Source organism: Zingiber officinale, chromosome 4A (genome assembly GCF_018446385.1).
Source record: "Zingiber officinale cultivar Zhangliang chromosome 4A, Zo_v1.1, whole genome shotgun sequence".
Taxonomy (NCBI): Eukaryota; Viridiplantae; Streptophyta; class Magnoliopsida; order Zingiberales; family Zingiberaceae; genus Zingiber; species Zingiber officinale.
Window position 1 is genome coordinate 49,766,536 of NC_055992.1, and position 24,965 is coordinate 49,791,500.

At 35.5% G+C, this 24,965-nt stretch overlaps 1 long non-coding RNA gene across 1 annotated transcript; it reads right to left on the minus strand.

Moving 5' to 3' along the window:
* Positions 1–19,347: 19,347 nt before the first annotated feature.
* LOC121973290 lies at positions 19,348–19,903 on the minus strand. The gene is made up of 3 exons (XR_006109476.1): positions 19,861–19,903; positions 19,640–19,740; positions 19,348–19,370 (listed from the first exon to the last, which is right to left on the minus strand). It is a non-coding gene; the product is annotated as an uncharacterized LOC121973290 (long non-coding RNA).
* Positions 19,904–24,965: the final 5,062 nt, after the last annotated feature.

Below are 24,965 nucleotides of genomic sequence, written 5' to 3' on the forward strand. Positions count from 1 at the left end.
CGTTATGCTCATTGAGAATGAGCCTACCTCCTATCAGGATGCTGTGGTGAGCCCAGATTCTGAGAAATGGCTAGAGGCCATGAGATCCGAGATGGAATCCATGTACACCAACCAAGTATGGATATTGGTTGATCCACCTAAAGGGGTTAAACCCATTGGGTGTAAGTGGGTCTTTAAAAGAAAGACTGACATGGATGGACTTATATATAAGGGTCGTCTGGTAGCTAAAGGTTTTAAACAAATTCATGGTATTGACTATGATGAAACTTTTTCTCCAGAAGCGATGTTTAAGTCCATTCAGATCATGCTTGCTATTGCAGCATACCACGATTATGAGATCTAGCAAATGAATGTCAAAATCGCGTTTCTGAATGGAAACTTGCTCCAGGATGTGTACATGACACAACCTGAGGGTTTTTTTAGATCCACAGCATACTGGCAGAGTATGCAAGCTGCTTAAGTCCATTTATGGACTAATGCAAGCTTCTCGGAGCTGGAATCTTTGATTCGATGATGCAATCAAATAGTATGATTTCATCAAGAATGAAGATGAACCCTGTGTCTACAAGAAGGTTGTTGGGAACACAGTTGTTTTCCTTGTATTGTATGCGGATGACATACTACTCATTGAGAATGACATTCCTTTGCTGCAGTCTGTCAAGACTTAGATAGGGAATTGTTTCTCAATGAAGGACTTAGGTGAAGCAGCCTACATTCTAGGCATAAAGATCTAGAGAGATAGATCTAAGAGATTGCTTGGCCTAAGTCAGAGTACATATGTTGACAAGGTATTATTACGGTTTGACATGTAGAATTCCAAGAAAGAATTTCTGCCGATATCACATGGTGTGAGTCTTTCGAAGACTCAAAGTCCCTCTTCTAGAGAGGAGAGAGACCGCATGGATAAGATCCCTTATGCTTCAGCCATAGGATCTATCATGTACGCCATGCTATGTACTAGTCCTGATGTCTCATATGCTTTGAGCATGACGAGTAGATACCAGTCAGATCCAGGTGAGCGTCACTGGATAACGGTCAAGAATATTCTTAAGTACTTAAGAAGGACTAAATAATATTTCTTGATATATGGAGGCGATGATGAGCTAGCTGTAAAGGGTTACAGTGATGCCAATTTCCAAACTGACCAGGATGATTATAGATCGCAGTCTGGGTTCGTGTTTTGCTTGAATGGTGGTACTGTGAGCTGGAAGAGTACCCACAGAGGCTAACATCGCTGATCCCTTGACCAAGGCTTTGGCACAGAGAAAGCATGATAGTCACACGAGGTCATTGGGCCTTAGAGCCTACACTGATTGACACTATTGCTAGTGGGAGATTGTTAGTTAGAGCCATAGAGCCAATCATGTGATGATTGTTGTATGAACTTGATGTATCATATTCCTATATGTTTATAAAGGCATTTCTTTGTGGTTATTATACTTACTTGTATTGGTGCCAAATAACTAAGTATAATAGCGTCCTTGAGTAGAAGGTTCTTATCTATATCAATCGATAGGTTGAATCAATAGTGAAATGATATAGAGAACACTACTCTTAATCATTCCTAGTCAAGTATTAACATTCAGGGACAATGTTAATGTGATGAGACTAGCATGTAGGTCAACTCGATGACTTGATCTCACAAGTCATGGATATAGAGATATCAAGTTGACACATGGGTATGCATTGGAGAATGTATGCTGAATGACCCGCCATGAGAAAGTATCATGGATCGTTATATGAGTGTCATATACTTTCTCATGTGACTATTAATATGACTATTAGTCCTTGGACCTGAAGTGTAACGCCCGCCCTCCCACTGCTCAAGGAGGGACGAGGTTACTTACTTACATACGTGCCTACATATAAAAGAAATCATGGCAGCAGAAACAGTTATAATTTTTTTTTCTACACTAACTACAGTAAACATCATGCTTCTCATATTTAATATATAGACATACTGATGTTCATGCATTTAACTTAATTAGTATCAACTACTTGAAACATGATTCATGATACCATAAGCATACTAACATGAAATAAGGAGAACATAAGTGCATACTATCCATACTAGTGCAAGTACCATCAAAGCATAATGACAACACATGGTTCATACGCAACTTAAAAACATATAAACATAAAGCAGTTTTGTTTTCTTCCACCATGCCACTGTCACACACACACTTGCCCTTCCTGCTGCTCCTCTTAATTTAGCCATTCCTTTCCTTTTCTGCAGTACAAGGAAACATAAAAAGACTATAAGCCCATGGGCTTAGTAAGTTCCTTTCCTACTCACAAAAACCATGATTCATACATGGACATAAAGTGATAACATGTACATTTGGTAAGTCATAACATAACATGTGAGAGCATAACATAAAGTCATATCATATCATGTGAAAGCATGATCATAAAATCATATCATATCATGTGAAGGCATAAACATAAAATTATATTATATCATGTGAAAGCATAAACATAAAATCATATCATATCATGTGAACATCATAAACATAAAATCATATCATATCATGTGAACATCATAAACATAAAATCATATCATATCATGTGAACATCATGGACATATCTCAAAAGCATCTTTAAAGTAGCATAAAGGAAAACATATAACATGAACTTGTAGATGTAAGATGTTCTTTTCAAAACATGTGATATGAGATGAGTATATGCAGGATGCCCTTTTGAAAACATATATCATATACATACTTAAACATAATCTCAACATGAGGGCCCGACTTGTACCACATACATACATGAGTGTGCACATCCTAAATAGATCCAAGGTAGTAAATCTTTAACCTACTAGGAACTAGGCCCGTTTCATAGACCATCGACCTAGGGGCAACTTAGGAGCCCATCCCTTTTACTAGGCCCGTTTCATAGACCATCTACCTAGGGGCGCTTATGGAGCCCACCCTTGGTACAAGTCATACAAAGTAATGTAGAATGTCATATCATGTCATATCATAACATATCATGTTCTTGTCATATCATAACATTTCATGTTCTTGTCATATCATGAAGAGTGCTCTTGATCCCATCTCAAGGGAAGCATCTCTTAGACTCTTCCTCTTACATAAGCCTTTCATAAACATATCATAATAGCATGAGGTGCACATAACATAAAGCATATCATAAGGAATCATAACATGATGTCATAAGTGCACATACATAAAGCATATCATAAGGAATCATAACATGATGTCATAAGTGGACATACATAAAGCATATACACTACAAGAAAAAAGCTAAACAACAACGCTTTTTTGGCGTTGTCGTATGTACTTAAAAAGTGATGTTGTAGATGGTGTTGTAGTAAGTCATATCAAAGACAACGCTTTAAAAGCGTTGTGGTTGGTCACAAAGACAACGCTTTTTACGCGTTGTCTTTTCGTTCTTAAAAAGCGTTGTTATAGATGCTGTTGTAAAAATGCACATATCATAGACAACGCTTTAAAAGCGTTGTGGTTGGTCACAAAGACAACGCTTTTTAAGCGTTGTCTATTCGTTCTTAAAAAGCGTTGTTAAAGATGCTGTTGTAAAAATGCACATATCAAAGACAACGCTTTAAAAGCGTTGTGGTTGGTCACAAAGACAACGCTTTTTACGCGTTGTCTTTTCGTTCTTAAAAAGCGTTGTTATAGATGCTGTTGTAAAAATGCACATATCAAAGACAACGCTTTAAAAGCGTTGTGGTTGGTCACAAAGACAATGCTTTTTAAGCGTTGTCTATTCGTTCTTAAAAAGCGTTGTTAAAGATGCTGTTGTAAAAATGCACATATCAAAGACAACGCTTTAAAGGCGTTGTGGTTGGTCTCAAAGACATTGTTTTTTAAGCGTTGTCTTTTATTACTTAAAAACGTTGTCTTTTTAAATTTATAAAAAATAGTGTTTTTCTTAATTAAATAGCAAAAATTATAAAAAATACTCAAAATTTACATATAATTGAATATCCACAACCACAATCATTTTTATAATAAGACTATTTAACAAATAAATAAAACTTTATATTATACAAACAAAATGTATACATATTGATCCACAAATTAAATTTGTATCATACAAGTTATCCTTAACTTCATGACAATAATTTTTCAAACACACAAGTTTTACAAAACCTCATCATTGACTAACCGCTGTTGTTGGTGTCCATCGCATGGAATTGCTTCTTTAAGTCCAACAATCTCTTCTTCTGAAAGGCTTTCAGCTATCACTCTTAGAGCCATCTTCTTCAACTTGTCATCAGCACACCTGGGGTTGTAGGCAATCAAGAAATTTTGTATGAAAACTTTCATACATGTAAATCTCGTACTAAATAATATGTCAATGTTATATATACATGTAATTCATACCGTAAGTGTGTTTATATTATAACCGACAAGTTTTCTTTAGGGCCAACTTCTACTCAAGCTCTTTAAACACTGCATCAAAATAAAAAAATTGGCATTAGTTCTGTGCTAAATGAAAATCATATTTAGAGGAAAAAGCGGGAGTGTTGTAGATGGATATATTAACCAAGCATATTAATGTTTGACCTGTCTTTACAAGTTCTAAGCATATATATTAACCAAGCATATAACCTAAGAGGAATAAGTTACAAAATGCTACTTGATGTTTGACCTGTCTTTATTGGATTTTGCGGCCCCGGTCTTCTTGTAGCCAGGCACAATGTAATACTTGATGTTGACTCTACCTTTGCAGTTGTTTCGGCTTGAGGAGTGGCAAAGAATGGTGGAGTAGAGGATGGATTTCAGGTATTCATCCGTGCCATCGAGGAAATGACTCCAGTAGGTGACTAGCATGTTGACCAGGGCATGCTTGGAGAAGATGACTTGTTTCAGAAGATTTTTAGATCAAAGATACGAAGTGCATTGTTATAAAACTAGATGCACGAACACTTGCTTATACGGTTCTTGAAATAAAATACATTCGTAACCGTCACTAGCCCAAGCTCAATAAGGAAAATTCACGGTAAATGTGCATAGTATACCTCAGATACTGCAGATGATAGGGAAGGCCAGAAGACAGTTTGACGCAAATATTGAGATTGCCCAAGCCAATCCATGGTACTAATCCTGACAGCTCCTCCAAATCGCACTGACTTGATTGTGTCCACCCATCCTTGTTCATCAGCTTGGAACCTTTGAAATGAAAGCTGCATTGGGTACATGGAAAAAACAACAAAAAGGGAGGATAAATGATAGCCACCAACCTAATTGTTCACAAATATCTGTATAAGTTATTAAGGGTGTTCATAGAAGTTGATCCTTTAGCCGTGTCTGTTAGATGGTCAAATCTAGGCGCCAACTCAAAAATGTTGGCGTCCAAGTGTTAGTGTTCAACTACTTCTGATTTTCTTCATCTTTGAATTGTTAAATACATAGGGTATTTATAGGGAATACTCAAGATGTATCTAAATAAATACATGAACCAATATTAAATGACATACATTCATCATCCGAAGAGTCATTCATGAATCCTCCAATATTCATGCTCCAGATGACCATACATTAGATTATAAGTCCAATTAATTTGATTGCAAGGTTGTAAACAGTCCTTGAGGGCTATTGATAGTGATTCCAGTACGTACTGGAAAATAATGGAACAAACCTATGAAACAGCTATCAAGGGATTCACTTCAACTTTCCTAAACCAAAGAAGAAACAGATGGATTACAAAAGAAAACAATTTGCACCATCAAACTGAAACTTATAATAAGCCTTAATAAATTAATGAAAAAAGAATTGTTTAGAAGTTCACTGAGAAACATATGAAAATACAACAAATGCAACTGCAAAAAAAAAATAAAAAACTAGTATCCAATTAACTTTTTTTTATACTTTCAGATCAAAAGGTCAAATTTATATACTTTGGTTCATGTTCAAGCAAGAGGATAACAATCTCATCGACAGTTAGTATTTCCTTTTAATATAGAACACTAAAAAGAAGGAATATCAATGATGAAACAAACCTGAAAATGCGAGCTACTGAGGCAGCGAGCAATCTGCTTGAACAAGGTAATCATGCAGCGTTGGAACTCTGTCGTGAGCATCAAAGACCAAATATTACCAAATATTAAGATCACTGACAAACCAAATAATACCTTATTTTTAACAGCTATCTAGAGGATCTGGCTTTTTGACTTGAAGCTGGTTCAAAGAAGACAAATCAAATATACAAATACTAAGATGAAAGCATAATGAAGTAGTTAACTTTTTCTACTTTACCTGATTATAAGATCTACAGCTTCTTGCTCAGTATTTTGCTGCACGAGTAATTATTAGAAAAACAAACCCAATAGTGGAACAAAAGCTAGATAAAGAAACTAGATAATTTACACGGACAGAACTTTACAGAATAACATATAATACAGTGCTTTGTACTTGCATATTAATCCAGAAAACATCCTTTCACCTAAGTGACAATTTTTCCAAAACATCATCATTCACAAAACATCATCATTCACTAAAAATTTTCACAAGTTTTTAAACTTCAGTGACAACTTTTCTTTGGGGTCAACTGCTCAAGGTCGATCTGGTAACTATGCACTGCATCAAAAAAATTGGCATTAACTATGATTCCACCAAAAAAAATCACCATTCCATGAACTTAAATCTAAATAGAATTATGGCAACTATCATTCCATACCTATTCATAAATATGATCTTGTATGCACTCCGCCAACTCGGACCGAACCTCATCAATTTGTTCACGAGAGTACCCTATTTTTGTGAACTGTGAGCATACACAATTTATGTTAATGGAAAAAATAATCAACACTGATCACTTTGCAATTTTAAATAGTTTATGTCAAATAATTTGAGATAAGCTAAATAATGTTACTATTGATTGCAGCGAATCTCTCTCAATAGTCTCAACTTCTTCAATAATTTCTCTCATAAATCGCATCACAAAAAAACCACATTGTTTCGCATCCGGTTGTTGAGGAGCCTATATATAGTAATTAGAGTCAAATTGTTAATGAAAATTATACACATTACAATATATGTTAAACAAAAGTACACATACCTTAACTACTTCCCACTTAACATTTTTCCTACCTTTCCTTCCCTTGGTTGAATTAAACAATTTTAAGGCCCTTCATACGTTAAGAATATTTGTTAAATAAGATTTTTATTATAATAAATATTTACTAAAAGAAATCTGAACTCACATTTCCATTACGTATTTTGAATCATCATCGCGAATGCGGCAACTTAGGGAATCCAGCAGGTAAATAGCATCCTTGTAAGGTTCAATAACACTAAGATTCCAATGGAAACTAGGCAAATACATAGGATTAGATCATAAAATTGAATAAATTATCGAAAGGAAGCAATTGAAAGTGATGTTTTACTTCTTGCTTACCCGACATTACATGGCACTAACACTAGTTGATCTGTTGATGCACTTGTCAGCTTATCTGCTAAAAGAGTTGCCCTTTGATTCAGGGTTTCAAGCTTAACTGATTTGTCTTGTGCCGTTTTTGCCAGATATGGGAGTTTGTGAGGATTCATAAATCTGAATTTCTTTGTCTTGGTATCTTTCACCATCTTTTTATACAGACACCTATCATTGCAAAGAAAAAAAATATTTAGATACTAAATAATAAAATTTAGATACAAAACACTCATAATAAGTTGGAAAAAATAATGATCACTCATAACACTAAGTTATGGCTGATGATAGTAACATCCATACATGAGAACTTACTATGAACAGTCTTGCATATTAAACATACCAGAAATGTATACATGCAAATTCTTTTATTTCTTGAGGACAAGCACATTTAAGATACTTAAAAATATACAAGAAAAAAGATATGAGCAAAGTACTTCCTGTCTAGAAGAACAAATGGCAGAAGGCAAACATTAAGGGCCGGTTGAAAATGAATGAGCTATATTTATGTAAAGTGTACCACATCAATTGATATTAGTAAACCTCTCAATAGAAATGATGAACTATTAACTTAATGAGAATAACATGGTATGAGAAAATTACTAGAAGTTGAATTTTTCAAGAGTAAACTTGTTCACACAACAATATTAGTAAACTTCTTGCAGTTCAAATCAGGGATTTTCTGTCTTGCTAGATATTAGAATTTCCCAACAAACATAAAGCAATGCAGTAATTTCCCAGCATAAGTAAAGCAATGCAGTTGCAACTGAGAAAATAATATTTAGATACTAAATAATAAAATTTAGATACAAAACAATCATGTGGATTAAAAAATAATGATCACTCATAATAAGTTGGTGAAATTGTAACAATAAACCATAATAAGTTGCTAAAATTGGGAAGCAAACATGTGATGAAAAAGTTGCTGAAATTGCTTAAATAAACTTACTTACCATATGTAGGCAACGATCAAATTTCCTGAAATTGACTCCAAATGATACAAAGAATTGATGTCCTCAAGGTCAAGAAAAAGTTCACAATCTTCATCAAACACTTCATTATCTAAGCACATTGATATACATTTTCCTCCATCTAGAGCATGCTTACTGTAACAATATAACATATGTAATGCTCTTGGGACACTTGTTGACAAAGTAGGTTTTGATTTTTTTCGTTCAAACTTCTTCCTTCTAGGCTTCTAATAATTTCAAATATAAACAAGTTAGATAGCTAGGTTGAATAATAATAAAGTGGCAATATAATTAGAAATATAATAATAAAGTGACAATATAATTAGAAATATAATATCTCATATACCTCATCTTGCTTCACAATCTGTTGTTCAGGCCAAGCCACAACAGTTCCTATGGCATCACCAATTACTTCACATTCACTTGGAATTGGATATGGCAAAGGAGCGGATTTGTCCACTGCTTGATCAATGGAGACTCGAATGCAATTCTTGGGAAATGGAATACCATGAAGCATTTTTTCCATGCCATTGAAACAAACAATTGTACCATATGCAGCAATATTTGAGCAAGATTCCAATGTCAATGCAATGAGCTAATACCTAAAAATATTAACACAAACAATAGTGTGAAACTATAACAAAATATTTAAACAATTAATCAAAATTGTATTTCTACCTGAAAATTTTTGACCATACAGGTTTCTCATCAAAATGCAATCCCAATAGCAAATTTCTCACTTGGGGAGATAACCTAGTTATCTATATTATCCATATGTACATGTTTGTTAGAGTCTACGTATAGGTAGTTAGGTACTTTTGCCTTGGTATAAATTGTAGAGTCATATAATATTGGAGCATTCACCAAAACATATTCTCTATTGAAACATGTTAACCTTTAGTTGAAAAATGAAACCATTCCAGGAAAATGCTTGAATTATAACTTATAATAAGCAACTTTGTTTCTTTAGCACTTGAGAATCTGCAACTTCCTCAAAGGGACATCAACATAAGCAACTCAATGCAATAGTGCATGATGTATTAAATCATACTTAAGCCATTAAGCTCTTAGAAGGCAAGTGACATAAATATAACAATAGTAGTTGATATAAATTCAACAAACTGAGTAGGCACAAGTCACTGCCCAGAATTAAGATGAGATAATGCAGAACACAAGTTTTAGATACAATAAAAATGAGAGATATTCTCTGCGCATTAAGGGTACACAATAAAAATAATAGTAGAATAACACTAGAGATTGATTAATTTCAAGCTGCACATTATACCTGACGACAAATAAAGGCTGGAATGTGAATAATATCTGCAACTTGGCCAACAACTTCACACTGAATTTGAGAAAAAAGGATAGCATGTCATATGCTTCATGCTATTTTTAAGGATTAATACCTACTGTCAAAGTCTATAGCTAAACGTTTAAAAATTCCAGATTAAATCATGAGAAAATACAATCAGGGGAGGGGGAAAATTGATGCAGTATGAATCCGGCAAAATGGCTAGTTCGGAAAATAATCAAAAATAAACAAAATCTTATTCTAGAGGGATGGAAGAAATTTTACCTTTCTTTCTTCCGTTCCTCCTACTCTCGAATCTGCTCTGCGAGGAAGGAACTAAGATCGAAGGGTTCAGAGGAGTTGAGGAGCCGTGAGAAGATTAGGAAGGGTAAGCTGACTTTGATTGAGGAGATGGGGAAATGCGAGATTAGGGATCTCGACTTGGAGGAGTTGGGCCGGCGTGAGGAGTTTTGCGTGAGGAGTTTGGGTCGAGATTAGGGTTCAGAGGAGATCACGCGGCAAGGAGAGGAGAAGGCGCTCGTGGAGAGGAGTGGAGAGGAGAAGGCGCTCGTGGAGAGGAGAAGGAGAGGAGAAGGCACTCGTGGAGAGGAGAAGGAGAGGAGAAGGCACTCGTGGAGAGGAGTGGAGAGGAGAACTCGTGGAGAGGAGTGGTGAGGAGAAGGCGCGCGCGCGTTGAGGGTTTAGAGTTTAGCAAAGCGAGGGTTGCGAATTTATTTTAAGTGAGTTTAGGGGAAACATACACAACACTTTAAAAAACGTTTTTTAAAAAAATGTTGTCTTTGACCATAAACAACAACACTAAAGACAACACTTCATTAAAAACCGTTGTCTTTAGTAAAAAGTAAATACCATAGACAACGCTTTTCACTAAAAGCGTTGTAAAACAAAGAACGACAACGTTTTTATTAAAAAGCGTTGTCTATTGGGTGTTGTTGAATGCAAAAATTCTTGTAGTGATAACATACAACATGGTGACCTAAATTTCATAGCACATCATAAGAAGTCATTATCATGCATGGTTGGGGTTTTGATCTTTCTACAAACCCTAATTCATTGTTGGCTGAAACCTAAAGGTGAGGTTCCAACTTTTTAATACAACATATAGCATGAAACTTAACAACATATAAGAAATCATATATCACAAGGAAGCATAAATAAGCATGGTTAGGTTTCAAAACTTTGCTCTAAGTCTCAATTTCAATCTTGGCTGAAACCTAAATGTGAGGTATTTAAACTTTTAAATACAACATGAAACATGAAACTTAAACCAACCATATGATAATGATTATACATCATAAGGAAGCATATACAAGCATGATTAGATCTCAAAACCTTGCCCTAGACCTTATTTCCCAACTTGGCCGAAACATTAAGGTAGGGTTTCTAAACTTTTAACACCACATGGAGCATAAAACTCTTAACTAACAACATATAAGAGATCATGTATCATGAAGGAGCATAAACAAGCATGTTTTCATTTCAGATTTTTGCCCTAGACCTTGTTTCTTAACTTGGCCGAAACCTTAAGGTAGGGTTTCTAGGTTTTTCAAGTAACATAAGCCATGGATATTTAACCTAACATAGCATAAGAAAGCATACATCATGAGGAAGCATCAAACAAGTATAGTTAGGTCAACAATTTTTCTCTAAACCTTTAATTCAACTTTGGCCGAAACCTAAGGGTAGGGTTTCTAGGGTTTTCATGCAACATAAGACATGGAATTTCAATCTAACATTGCATAGAAAATCATACATCATGAGGAAGCATAAACAAGTATAGTTAGGTCTCAAAATCTTGCCCTAGACCTTGTGTTCATCTTTGGCCAAAACCTAAGGAAAGGTTCTAGGTTTTGTTTATACATCATGTAGCATGAGAACTTATCTAGCAACATATAATAAATCATGTATCATGAAGGAGCATAAATAAGCATGTTTTCATTTCAAATTTTTTGCTCTAAGCCTTGTATTCTATTTTGGCCGAAACCTAAGGTAAGGATCTAGGTTTCATTTATACAACATGTAGCATAAAAACTTAACTAACAACATGTAATATATCATATGTCATGAAGGAGCACAAACAATCATGTTTAGGTTTCAAAGTTTTACTCTAAGCCTTGTATTCTATCTTGGCCGAAACCTAAAGTAAGGATCTAGGTCTCATTTATACAACATGTAGCATAAAAACTTAACTAACAACATGTAATATATCATATGTCATGAAGGAGCATAAACAATCATGTTTAGTTTTCAAGGTTTTACTCTAAGCCTTGTATTCTATCTTGGCCAAAACCTAAGGTAAGGATCTAGGTTTCATTTATACATCATGTAGCATAATTTGTAACTTGACAACCATAAGTGACCACAACTTCTTGTCTTAGCCGAAACTTGCAAGGAGATCCCTAAGTCCTTTTTTTTTTTACAAAACGTAAAGCGTACGATAACTATTGTACTGCAAGTGAGAGGATGCTTATATCTCTTGCTAAATTCCCTAGGAGAAGAAATCCTTGGTTGTGAAGTTTTTCCTAGAGGGCAAATCTTCTTGCTTGGTTCGGCAATGGTGAGGAAGAGGAGGATGGTTTCGGTGGAGAGAAGGAGGAGGGAGAAAGAGAGGGAAAAAATTAAGATTCTCATTCATTTTCCCCATTTAATCCAATTGAGAGAAACAAGGAAACATGAATTTTTCCTTCCCTCTTCTTTTACTCATCCTTAATGAAGGGAGAAAGTAAAAACTCTCTTTTCATTGTGAGAAGAGGAAGGAAACTTAGACTTCTCCTCCTTAGTGAAGAGAGCCTCCACTTTCCTTACCTTTAACAACAATTTCCCTCTTTTTCATATCAACACACCCCTGCTGGGGCTACTGGTTATGACATGGAACCACTTACTAAGAGGTCCAAGGTTCAATCCTTGGTCATGCCTCTTTTTTTTTTTTATTTTCTAAAGAAGAATCCACATAAGGCCCATACTATATCATGTATAAATCTATTTGAATTATTAAGGCGTATTTTAATCATGCATAAATCTATATTAATCATGCATAAATCTACATGAATTATTAGAGACCCTAGGGGTGTTACATGAAGTCACCATGGTTCCCTACATAAGGAGTTGCATACTTTGGTTTCGTCAAACATCACCCGTAACTAGGTGGACTATAAAGGCGATTACTGGGTATGTAACAAATTATGCGGAGGGATGTGAGTGATGTAGATGGGATCTATCCCTCCTATATGATGGGAGTGACATCATTATTCTTGATAGAGTGAGACCACTAAGTGCATGACCATGTCCAAGTGAGTCAATATGATATTGAGCTCATTTGATTAGAGTGAGTCTACTTGGAGTTCAAGATATAGATTGATTAGAGGATGACATGGTCTATGTCTCAAATTGATCAATCTAGATGTCAAGGATAGAAGGACATTGTCACATATTTTGAGAGTCACAATTAGTAGTCACAAAGGCGATGTTGGATCTCAACATTCTTGTAACTTGGGTAGTAATGATGTGTTGCTAGATACCGCTCATTACTTAAGTTTCTAAATGAGTTTAGGAACATTGCCAATATTACAAGAACCTATAGGGTCACACACAAAGGGCAATTAGATGGAGATTAGGTTCATATGATGGACCAAGAGGATTAGTTTCATGTGATTAACCAAATTGGATCAAGAGTAATCCAAAATAAACTAATTGAGTTGGACTCAATTTGATTCATATGTCAAATGAGTCTACTTTAGACTTGGATTCATTGAGTTGATTTAATTCAATGAATATAGATTCATTAAATTGAATTGGTTTGAATCAAATGGATAGATTTGATCAACCATGGGGAATTTAAGTCAAGTTTGACTTGACATGAGAGGGAAGATGAAGAGTCAAGTTTGACTTGACCTTGACTTGACCAAATGCCATGTCATTGTGACTTGGCATAGGGCCGGCCAATGATGATGCGCCTGTTGGTTGCTACTCGAAAAACCTAATGGTTCCACTGTACAAAAATTTTGTACAAAGGTCTAAACCTTTTCCTAACTACCATGTGTTCTTTTAAATTAAACTTGGATCGCCTGCGGAACTTAACACGTTTGATCCAAAGTTTAATCTATTTGTTCTTTTAGGTTTAGACTTGGATCTCCTGCGGAACTTAACACGTTCGATCCAAATCACCTAGGTTATTAATTCCATTAAACATTAATTTCCAAAATTGGCTTCCAGGACTGCATGGCGAGGCACATGGCCTTCCTAGATATGGGAACAACCACCACCGCCTAGACAAAGTCTTTTAAGGAAAGCTAATATTTAATTTCCTTAAATAACTTTAGATCAACCGAAAAGAACAATCAAATCACAAGGAAAAGAAAAACAAAGAACACAACATCGAAAACAAATTCGAAATACTAGAATCACATGCCTCTTGTATTTAGTATTTTTTACATGAAGATAAAACTAGTATGATGCGGAAATAAAATACTAGTATACCTTTTCTTTTGCAAGGAAAAACCTCTAGGTCTTCTACCGTATTCCTCTTATAACCTGCGATGTTGTGTGGGCAACGATCTTCCGAGATGAGAAACCACCAAAGCACCTTCTTCTCCTCCTTGCAAGGTTCGGCCACAACAAGAGCACCTCCAAGGATGAAGAGAAAACACCACCAATGCTCCAAGGGATGCAAGCTTTCTCTCCTTCTTCTCCAAGCTAGAATCCGACCACCACTTGATCTCCAAAAGGGAAGAAAGTTTCGGCCACAAAGGATGGAGAGAAGAGAAAGGGAAGTGGCCAGCCACACCAAGGAAGAAAAGAGGGAGAAAATAATAGAGGTTGTTCACCTTGAAGGCTCCCAAAACCCCCTCTTTTATAATCCTTAGCTTTGGCAAATAAGGAAATTTAATTACAATAAAATTTCCTTAACTTTCCTTGACATGAATTAATTAAGAAAAATTAAACAAAATTTCCTAATCCTTCATGTCATGGTCGGCCACCTCATGGAGAGCAAACAAGACAATTTTCAATCAACAATTAAAAATTCCTTATTTGTCTTCGGAAATTTTAAAAAATAAAATTTCCCTTTAAAATCCCTTCATGGTTGATAAAAAGAAATTTCTATAATTTTAATTTTTCAACATGTGAATAATTTATAAAGAAAAAATAAAATATCTTTCCAATCTACAAATAAGGAAAGAGATTTAATCTCTTTCTTTAATCTTTTGTAGAACCTTATAAAAAAGATATTTTAATTTTAATCTCTCCAATAAATTATATCTTTCACATAAGAAAATTTTAAAATTAAATTTTTTTTTAATTAAATAGGGCCGGCCACCTAAGCATGGGTTCAAGCTAGGGCCGGCCACCCATGAACCAATGGTTTGGCCGGCCCTAGCTTGATCCACAATCTAGCTTGGCCGGCCCCTACACCATGGGTATGAAGGTGGGTATAGGTGGGTATAGTACTCTATAAATAAGAGGCTTCGATAGGGACTGAGACGAGGAATTGGTTTTGGTCTCCCGATAAAATTAAGCATCCCGTGTTCGGCCCGAACACACAACTTAATTTTATCAATAATAATTCATTTCACTAGAGAACTATTATTGAACTACTACACCAATCCCAAATTACATTTTTGGGCTCCTTCTTATTATGAGTGTGTTAGTTTCCATGTGTTTAAGATGTCGAATGTCCACTAATTAAGTGAGTTACTAACAACTCATTTAATTAATATCTTAGTCCTAGAATAGTACCACTCAACCTTATCGTCATGTCGGACTGAGTCCACCTGCAGGGTTTAACATGACAATCCTTATGAGCTCTTCTTAGGGACATTATCAACCTAGATTACTAGGACATAGTTTCCTTCTATAATCAACAACACACACTATAAGTGATATCATTTCCCAACTTATCGAGCTTATTGATTTATCGAACTAAATCTCACCCATTCACTACAACAAAAACTGCAAACGACAACGGATATTATCCGTTGTCGTAGGGTTAAAAAACCGTTGTAACTGAGGGTGTTGTAGAATGTATTGCCCTACGACAACGGTTTGAATCCGGTTTCTTTGTAGACATTTGACAACGATTTTTATCCGTTGTTGTTTATATGCCCAAAATTTGGCTATGAAGGATACGACAACGTTTTAAAACCGTTGTGGTAGATAATTTTAACAACAGAAATAAACCGTTGTGGTAGACATTTTTTACAACAGATATAAACTGTTGTGGTAGATAATATTTGACACATTTATTTTTTTTACAATAGTTTTAATATATTTTACAACGGATAAAACCGTTGTCTTTTATCACTTTTTACAAAAAATTTTTGTTGTGGTTTACCTAGTTTTTACAACATTTTTAACTGTTGTCTTTAATGTTCATTAATACCAAACAACCAATCTTATTTTACTATAAGCAAACCACCAATGCAAAACTAAATATTTACTACATTAAATCCAAAATAAACATCCGTATATAATTCATCTTGTAGCCACATATACAAAAATATATAAAATGAGTTGTTACTCATCAAAATACACATGTTTTCCATTACTCTCCATATACATTAAATCACATGTTTTCCATTTGCTGTTCTCCATATGGCTTTTAATTTACAAATTAGCAAGGCAAGCTACATCCTAACAAAGCTCACTTCTTGCATCAAAAAAACTCAAGCCTCACGAATTGCCCGACCTGCAAGAGAAAATTTAACAAAACTTATCAAATTCCAGAATTCCAAAAGGAGAATGTAATTAACCAATCTGTAGTCCATAGAAGGCAAAAACAAACCAAATGAAGGAAACAAAAAGATGTGTTTATTAGAGAATAACAGTACATGGAATCTACTAGGAGCAGTGATACCAAGCTTAGCATAGTTTATTAAATAATTAGCACTACATGCAGCTAATATTATTTAAATGAACTATCATCCAAGATCAATAGAATCCATGCAAAGCACATTACATCCATTAACATCTTGAAACAAAATATTCATGCAATTTTCTGTGCCATTTTCAAGACTGCATTACCTTTGAGACCTGGTAGGCATAATATGCTTTTCCATTTTGCAAGTAACAAGTTGCCAGGAGCTGCAAATTGACATAAGGAGAGTACAAACAAGAAAAAATAATAAATTATAGGAGGAAAAACAAGATTAAGTCATGGCATATAGACGAAAATCATAAGGAGAGTACAAACAAGAAATTTGTAGAGCAACTCATAAGATACAAAAAGGTCATCATCTAACAATTCATAAGGAGATAACTTCCAAATTGTCTGTCCTTGCATAATTCGAAAAAACTAAATAAGCTACTCACACAACCCAGCCATTATTAATTTTGGATCACAAAGAGAGGCAATAAATAAGGGAAATGTCAGCTATTTCTGCTCATGGTAGAAATGCAAGAATGAAGTATTGAGCAAAGGAGATAGCTAGCTGTGAACAAACAAATTATTAGCACTAAGGAATCAAAATCAATAAGTCATGGAGTCACAAACAAAGTGTTCAACCATCTTTTGAAGTCTAGTAATTTATACCTAGTAATGAATATAGTCTAGTATGCAATCCGCCCATTCAGATCGCACTTCGTCAATTTCTTCGTTGGAGTAAATTGTTTTCATGAACTGTTAACAAACCCAGATTATATTAGTAAAAAAAATCAGTAATGAAGAAGCAAAGTCAAATAAAAGAAATTATTTGAGAAAATTGAGAATATGTCAAATATTACCATTGACAACTACTCACATTAAAATCCAAATTCAAAATAAAAAAAACTACATCAAAGAAAAAAGGGAGAAAAAAACAAACGAAATTGTCCCTTCTTATTCCCCTTCACTCTAAATCCGAGTTCATACTCTCCATTCCCTTCAACCCTCTTCGCCTCTTCTTCTTCTGTTCAAAACCAATAAATAGATACTAAATAAATGTTTCTCAATAGAAAATATAATACCGATGTAATTGCTAGAATAGATATAGATATTTCAAGGTGATCAAGAGGGGAAAACTGAACAATAATTAGAGAGCGAGCCACTGCACCAATGGAACATAACATACGTGGACCCGCTCGAAAGGGCCAACAAAGACATGCTGCATTAAAGACATGCAACAATGAAGGAAAACCAAGTAATATTGTCAAAATTAATAATAGAAGAAAATGATCGAATACTATCATGCAGCACAGCAACAATGAAAGCAATCAAAAAAGGTAGAAAATGTTAAAAATTAAGATGAAACAAATATCAGAGCATGAGATTTAGAAGAATGGAAGCAAGTGGACGGAAATGGATACCTTCCTTGTGCATGTCTTCTCCCTCACTTCATACCTTGCCCTTGTCAAATCTGTTAGCCACATACCTGGATAACAGTACTGGGATCTAAATTCACAACAATTAGGAAAATAAAGTTTGAATTTTGAGAAGAAAATGAGCAACAAGTTGTGATTTTGCTGAATCCAAAGAATGGAAGAATGTGGAAGTCGTGTGACCAACACTTACCTGATAGTCCAAAGAAGAGGGCAACATCACCATCTTTGCCCATATTGTTGCTAGAGTGCAGGGAGAGAATGTTTCTTTTAGGCATTAGATAGTGCATCACACCAAACAAACCTTCTTCATCTCCCCGGCATACTGTGTGTCAAGGATGACCATTTCTTTCCTATCAAGATTAAGATCAATGCTGGTGGAGGTAGTCATGTAGTGTGTGTATCAATTACATGGAAACTAGCCAACATTGTAAATTGTGAAGCAAAAGAGATCCGTTTCAGCCCAAGGCAATAGTGCATTACATATTCTAGTTGTAAATCGGACCAGAATTTCAATAACAACAGTAACAACAACAATGGCAAGTCTTGTATAACCAGTAAACCTCTTTGGGAGGATCAAAACTTCATCAAGAAAAAAAAAAGAGGAAAGGAAAGATATTTATAAATTTAGTAAAAGGAAAAAAGGATTTCTTAGAGAAAAAACATTCCAATGTAATGGCATCATTTGGCTCAAATATACCAACATGATCTGCATATAGAAAGTTTCCAAACTGATGTAGATCCAATTACTGATAATTTCAACAACTGATATATAAAAATTAGCATGGAAGAAAGAAATGCAATCATTAGCAAATCTTGCAGAAAAGCATAGAAACAGGGATGATGCTTGTGCCACTATCTAGCAAGTAGCACCTAAATTCGGAAAAAAACGAATAATGGACAAGTTCAGTTGCAAGTCGCACTCGATCAAATGCGATGTTTCCACTTTATTGACAATTCTATGAAAACTAAAATAGAATGGAGCTCGACAACACTATACATATAAATATAAAGATCAAAGTTTCTGAATGGATAAGTGTGAGAGGGTGAAGTGTAATGAAATTTCAAGATTTTGCAAGCAAATCTTGCTGATATGCTAGAGAAATGAATTTACCTTGTTGGAAGATGAGCTTTACATGAAAATGTAGTTCAAGCATCTCTAAGCTATTTCCACCACCTTCGAAGAAGACAGTGGAATAAGGTAGTCTATCTCTGTTTTAAATCCCATGCTCAAAATGCATAGTTTGAAATGCTATAGATGCCTCAATGAAACACTCCATATGACTAGGAACTCGGTGATTGAAAGGTTTCAATTGGTAATCTTCACAAATAAAAATAATTTGGGTTTTTCTTCCAATTCTTCAGGCGTAGGACGGATGCACCTGCGATCCTTCCAATTATTTCTTGCAAAAGAGAGTTTTTCTTCTTCTAATTTACATGTTTTCCCTTGGCATTAAGGAGAGAAAGAGGAGCTAGTTATCTCACTAACACTAATATATGCATATGTATGATCCAGCCTGCTACTAACACAACTATGATTCACTACTAGAGATCAACAGAACCAACGCAAAGATGACTTATCTGGATAACTGTCGAACTGTAGAATTGAAGAGCATCTTTAGCATTCTTATTAGTAGTATTTTTCACTTACATGTTGTGCATGAACAGGGAATGATAGGCCCTTGCAGAGACAATTTGAACTTTGATTCGATGCTCGGGATCCCAGTTGAGGAATTGGTCATTCACAAATACCTTGTATCATTCAGATGGCATATTAGGATCTATGAGGAATTACATCAAACACTTGATGTGCATATGTACCTTATTAGGATCTATGAGGAATTACATCAAACACTTGATGTGCATATGTACCTTATCCAAAGAGTTGAGGTAATCGACAGCCCTCTCCCTATGCACTAGGAAGGTGTGCTCATCCATCTCTATGTTCGGTGAGCCTCTGCATGAATAGTGAACATACATTTTGAGAAGGAACCATCAATGGAAGGATCATGAATTAGTTGTGTGGACTTACTTTCCCCACCAAAGCTCATTGGCAGTGGTTTCATCCTTGACAACGCGCTTGTCCCTCGGCGAACGGCCAGTCTTCGCGCCGGACAAGCTAGCCAAGGCTCCGGTCGATGTTATGAATGATCCATATTCATGTTTTATGGCTTACTCGTAGAGTTCTACAAGGAATTCGTGATTCTTTCAATGAGAATGAAATGTGATGATTTGAGTGATGAAGAGGAGATGAGAGCAGATATCGGCCGGGGAGAGGTTGTAGAGGACATGGGTAAACTTGAGGGCGCTGTCGCTGACGCTGATGGTCGGCGTCAAGTAGTGGTGGTGCTCGGCGCCAACCTCTTCTTCTGCAGGGAGTGCAGTTCGTCGATGGTCACTACAAGAAAAATGTCATTCAACAACACTCAAACGACAACGGTTGTATACCAAACCATTGTCTTTTTGCCTTTTAACAACGGTTTTAACAAAAACTATTGTCTTTTAGTAATTTTTTTGGCCTATGACAACAGTTTTTAAAAACCGTTGTCTATTTATGTTTTTTTGGGAATACAACAACGGTTTTTAAAGGGTACGACAATAGTTTTTTAAAACTGTTGTCTATGTGCGCTTTTTTGGGATTAGGACAACGGTTTTTAAAAATCGTTGTCTATTAAGTGTTGTTAAATGCAATTGTTTTTTCTTTCGCCACTTTTTCTCCTTCGTCATTTGTCTGTTTTATGCCTTGTTTTTTTCTGTCTCTTTCCCAAAACCCTACTCTTCGCCGACTCCTCCTCACCGCCCTCTTCGTCGCCTCCCTCCTCACCACCCTCTTTATCGCCTTCTTCGCCGCCTCCCTCCTCACCGCCCTCTTCGCCTCCTCCCTCCTCACCACCCTCTTCGCTACCTCCTTCCTCGCCGCCTTCTTCGTCGCCTCAACTTTCGGCCTCGCCACCTCCTCCTCGCGGCCTCTACTTTCAGCCATCTTCACCGCCTCCTCCTCCTCAAGCCTCGACCTTTCTCGTCCTCCTCCTACTCCTTGTCTTCCTCTTTCTCCTCTCTCTGGGTTTCATTCGCTTCGGAAATGGCGGCATCACTCCAGTCGGCAGTGTTCCTCTCAAATCGTATTGATCCGCACAGGCGTCTCTTTGCATCCCCTGCGAGATCTCTTCCAGGTTTTTTTTTGCCTCTTTTACGAATCAGATAACTATTACTGATTTGGGATCTGAAGATATGACGATTGTTCCTTTGGCACTCAGGAACGAAAGGAAGCATCTCCGGTAGAATTCCATGGGCTTTCATATTGTGGAGCATTTGCTCGGATTCTCTTTATGTTACATGGGTTTTCTTTTGGAGTTGAACTCCAAAGACAAAGCTTGGCATGCTGAGGACTTTCTCAGATTTCAGGTTTTTCTTGGGAGGTTTGCTTTGTGTTTATAATGGCATTTTCTGCATGGGAAAAGCTTGAAGAGGGGAGGTTTTATGCTTGCTGGTGTGTTGATTTTGTTGGGGTTGGGTTTTCGGCAGAATTCTGTGCAACTCCAGTGTGCGTCTGAATGGGTGCTTGTGTGCTATAATCAGTTCTTTGATTTTAGTATTTATGGAGGTTGTTGAAGGTGGAGCTTGGAGGTGTTACGATGTTTCCAAATGATGGGGATTTCAATGTTGTTTCCCAAATGATGGAGAGATTTGAGAGTTCAAAGCTGATCTCAAATTTGAGCTTGGCATGCTGTGCTTTTTATCAACTTTCAGAGCTGGTGATTTTTTTGGAGCTTGTGACTGGGTTTGAAGAGCTGAAGCTTTTGTGGAAGGGTGGTCCTTGTTAGAGTCAGCGTAGAAGAAATTGGTGGCGTAAAAGGACATTTTGGACCGATAAATGCTATGGCTTTCAACCCTGATTGGAGAAGGTTTGAATTCCTGCTCAGCTTTAACGGAATAATCAATTCTCATTGGCCTTCTGAATGATCTAAAATTCAAAATAAAATTTTTCCACTGAAGTTTAAATTGATTTCTCAATTTTTTGATTGGCGTGTCTGCATTTCATTTATCCTAGCCCGCTGTATGTATTCTTGTATTTTTTTTCATATTTTGTTTTATTCACGAAATAGTACTCTAAACACTTGATTTTCGATGTATAGCTGATGAAATTGGGTTTATTGTATTCTTAGTGGCTATAGAAAACGAGTAATCTTTCAGTAATTAATTACAAAATTTGCATATTGTATTGCTGTTCTCTTTTTCCCCCCTTTGGTTAGCACCTTTGATTATTGACCCAATGGTAACAGCATTCTGGTCATTGATTGGGATCGATTGAGATGTACGTTTTTGTTTCTGATTGAGCATCTAACCATGGACCAGTGCATTTGATAACCAAAGCACAAATGATTTTGTTAGTCTTTTTAATTGAAATATATAGGAAAAGTGGTGGTACATGTATAATTACATTCGGTTGGGATATTTTTTCCTTATAAATATTGATCATGTCTTAAGGTTAAAGAGATAGTACGCTGACTCTAATAGATGATTTATTGACTGGTGGAAGATTTCTTAAACTTAGAATGAAATTTTCTTAAACTTGTTAGATCCGATGGAAGGATCTCCGGTAGGCTCAGTGGAAGGAATTTGATCACAAATGTCGTTGCAGTTGAGTGTTGTTTCGTTCTTACTCGTCCTTGTAAATCGATACAATATGTCTCGTTATTTACTTACATTTCTGTCTCTTCTCTTGCATGGGTTAGACGAAGGCCGATACTCCTACAAGTTCCACCGACTCTAAACCTGGGTAAGTTTCTTCTCTTATGCAGTGCTGTTTCTTGACAATTGATTTTTTTTGGAAATTGCAAAGGATTTCTCATGTTGAGTTGTTATTTTCTAAATTCATTTGTGGATTGGAAGAGACGTAGGACAGGGAGTTGTTACTCATTATAATCTTGGCCCAATCTGGAACATTGTGTTTATAATAGCATCCACTGTCTAGTGTTTCCATGTCCCTTTTCCTTGTTGAAACTTTTATCCAGCAGGGCGCTAGTATTTTCTAACTCATATAAACATTTATTTGTTGAAGCTTCCGCTATTGTCAGAATTCTTGTTGATCAAAATCAGTGGTATTTTGGTGCAAGTTACTCCAAGTATCTGTTGTCAGATTTATAAAGTGTTCTTATAATGTTGAAAGAAAAATTTATAATGTGGACGTAGGAAGTTTCAGAATATTTACTGAACTAGGGTGGAATATGGAATTTAATTAAATGCATCATCATGTAGAGATGCTGATAAAGTGGACATGATTAGTCAGATCAATAGAGCTTCTGGTGTGTACAATCGTTGTATGTCATATCTTAATTTGCCAACTTTATACTTATAAAATGTAAGATGGAGTATGCGCCAAAGGATGATATGTTTGCTTGTTTGTTGCTTTAGGCTTGTGAAGGGCATAAAGATACTGTTGCTTTACATTTGATTTCATCATGCCAGAAGTTTTTATTGTATGAACATGGAACATTAAAGTCCTTGAATGGCTAAGCACGCCAATGAATATTAAATTCTACAACAATTTTTGCAGTGTGATTGGTCCAATTGTTTTTGGACACAACAAAAACAACTAATGATCAACTAATGCTCTTCACTCTTCAGTCCTTACTAAAATGATTAAGATATTCTAAAGTTAGATTTTAGCCTGATGAAGAATATTCTTTGTGACTGTACAATAGTGCAAGCAGAGTAATTAAATGTGCTAGTTGTTGTAAGATTTATACTGAAAATGTGTGATAATACATATAGTTTGTCAGGAGTAGGTTTATTTGCTAAAATCACTCATTTTAAAATTTAACAACATTTAGGAAGTGCATTTCTCGGTGCTCTAGCATTATGTTTAGGCAAACTTATGGAATTAATTTCTATTTTTTTATCTAACAGAAGTGTTAAGTAATTATCTTTACAACCTTTTATTCTTGGACTTTCGTTTACAAAGCCGGTTAGCAATAAAGCTTATCAAGTGTTTAATTCTTTTAGTATTTATTTCTTGATTGACCAAAATTTATGATGTAGGTTATTGAGGATATGCCTATACAAGTCAATGTACCTGCTCTAGCAATCGAAGAGGTAAAAATATCTTTTGGAGTTGTCTTTTAGTTTATGGTAAAAACAGTTTCGAGTCACTGAAATACAATGGTTTTGCAGGTTGCTCCATTGGCCGTCTCAGATGCGGCTATGCTTGCCCCTGAGGAGATTGTTCATGGAAAAGGAAACATCAAAGAAGAGGCAGAGTTAACAAAAGAAGAGAGGAAAAGGAGACGGGCCAACCAGAAAAGAAGATTTCGAAGATTGAAAGGTATCCTTTATTTGCTTATATTTATGGTTCTGCTTATTTTCATGCTTGTCTACAATCTGTGCATAATGGTCAAAAAAATTAGTGGCGAACTTGTGACAGACATGATCCACCACTTAGAATTACATAGTTCTTGTGCACAGGATTGTATAATTTCATTCTGCTCTTTTTAGGTGTCCTCAAGAGTATTGGGAAGAATGCCGACAACCTAAAAAAATGAAGAGACTTTAACAAATTAAGGAGCACTAGGAGCTGCAATCCCTCCTCTTCACCGACATCTAAGTAGAAAATCTTGTGTTATATTGTTCTACCTTTGTTTTAATAGTGTTATCATTTTGTTGGTTGCTTATGAAATTTTGTTGGTTGCTTATGAAATTTCTTCAGAATGTTATAAATATTATTTTTTAATGTTAGAAAATTGTATATTAAATTTTATTTTGAAATTTAGTATTTTGAATGATTTATAATATTGGAAAATTGTGTATTATTTTTTTTTAATTTTTTTTCTAAAAAAGACAACGGTTTTTCACCGTTGTCGTAGATAGTTTAAAACTGTTGTTGAAGACCCTGTTATTAAAGGTAGACGCTCAAAGACAACGGTGAAAAACTGTTGTCTTTGAAGGAAAAGACAACAGTTTTTCACCGTTGTAAAAAA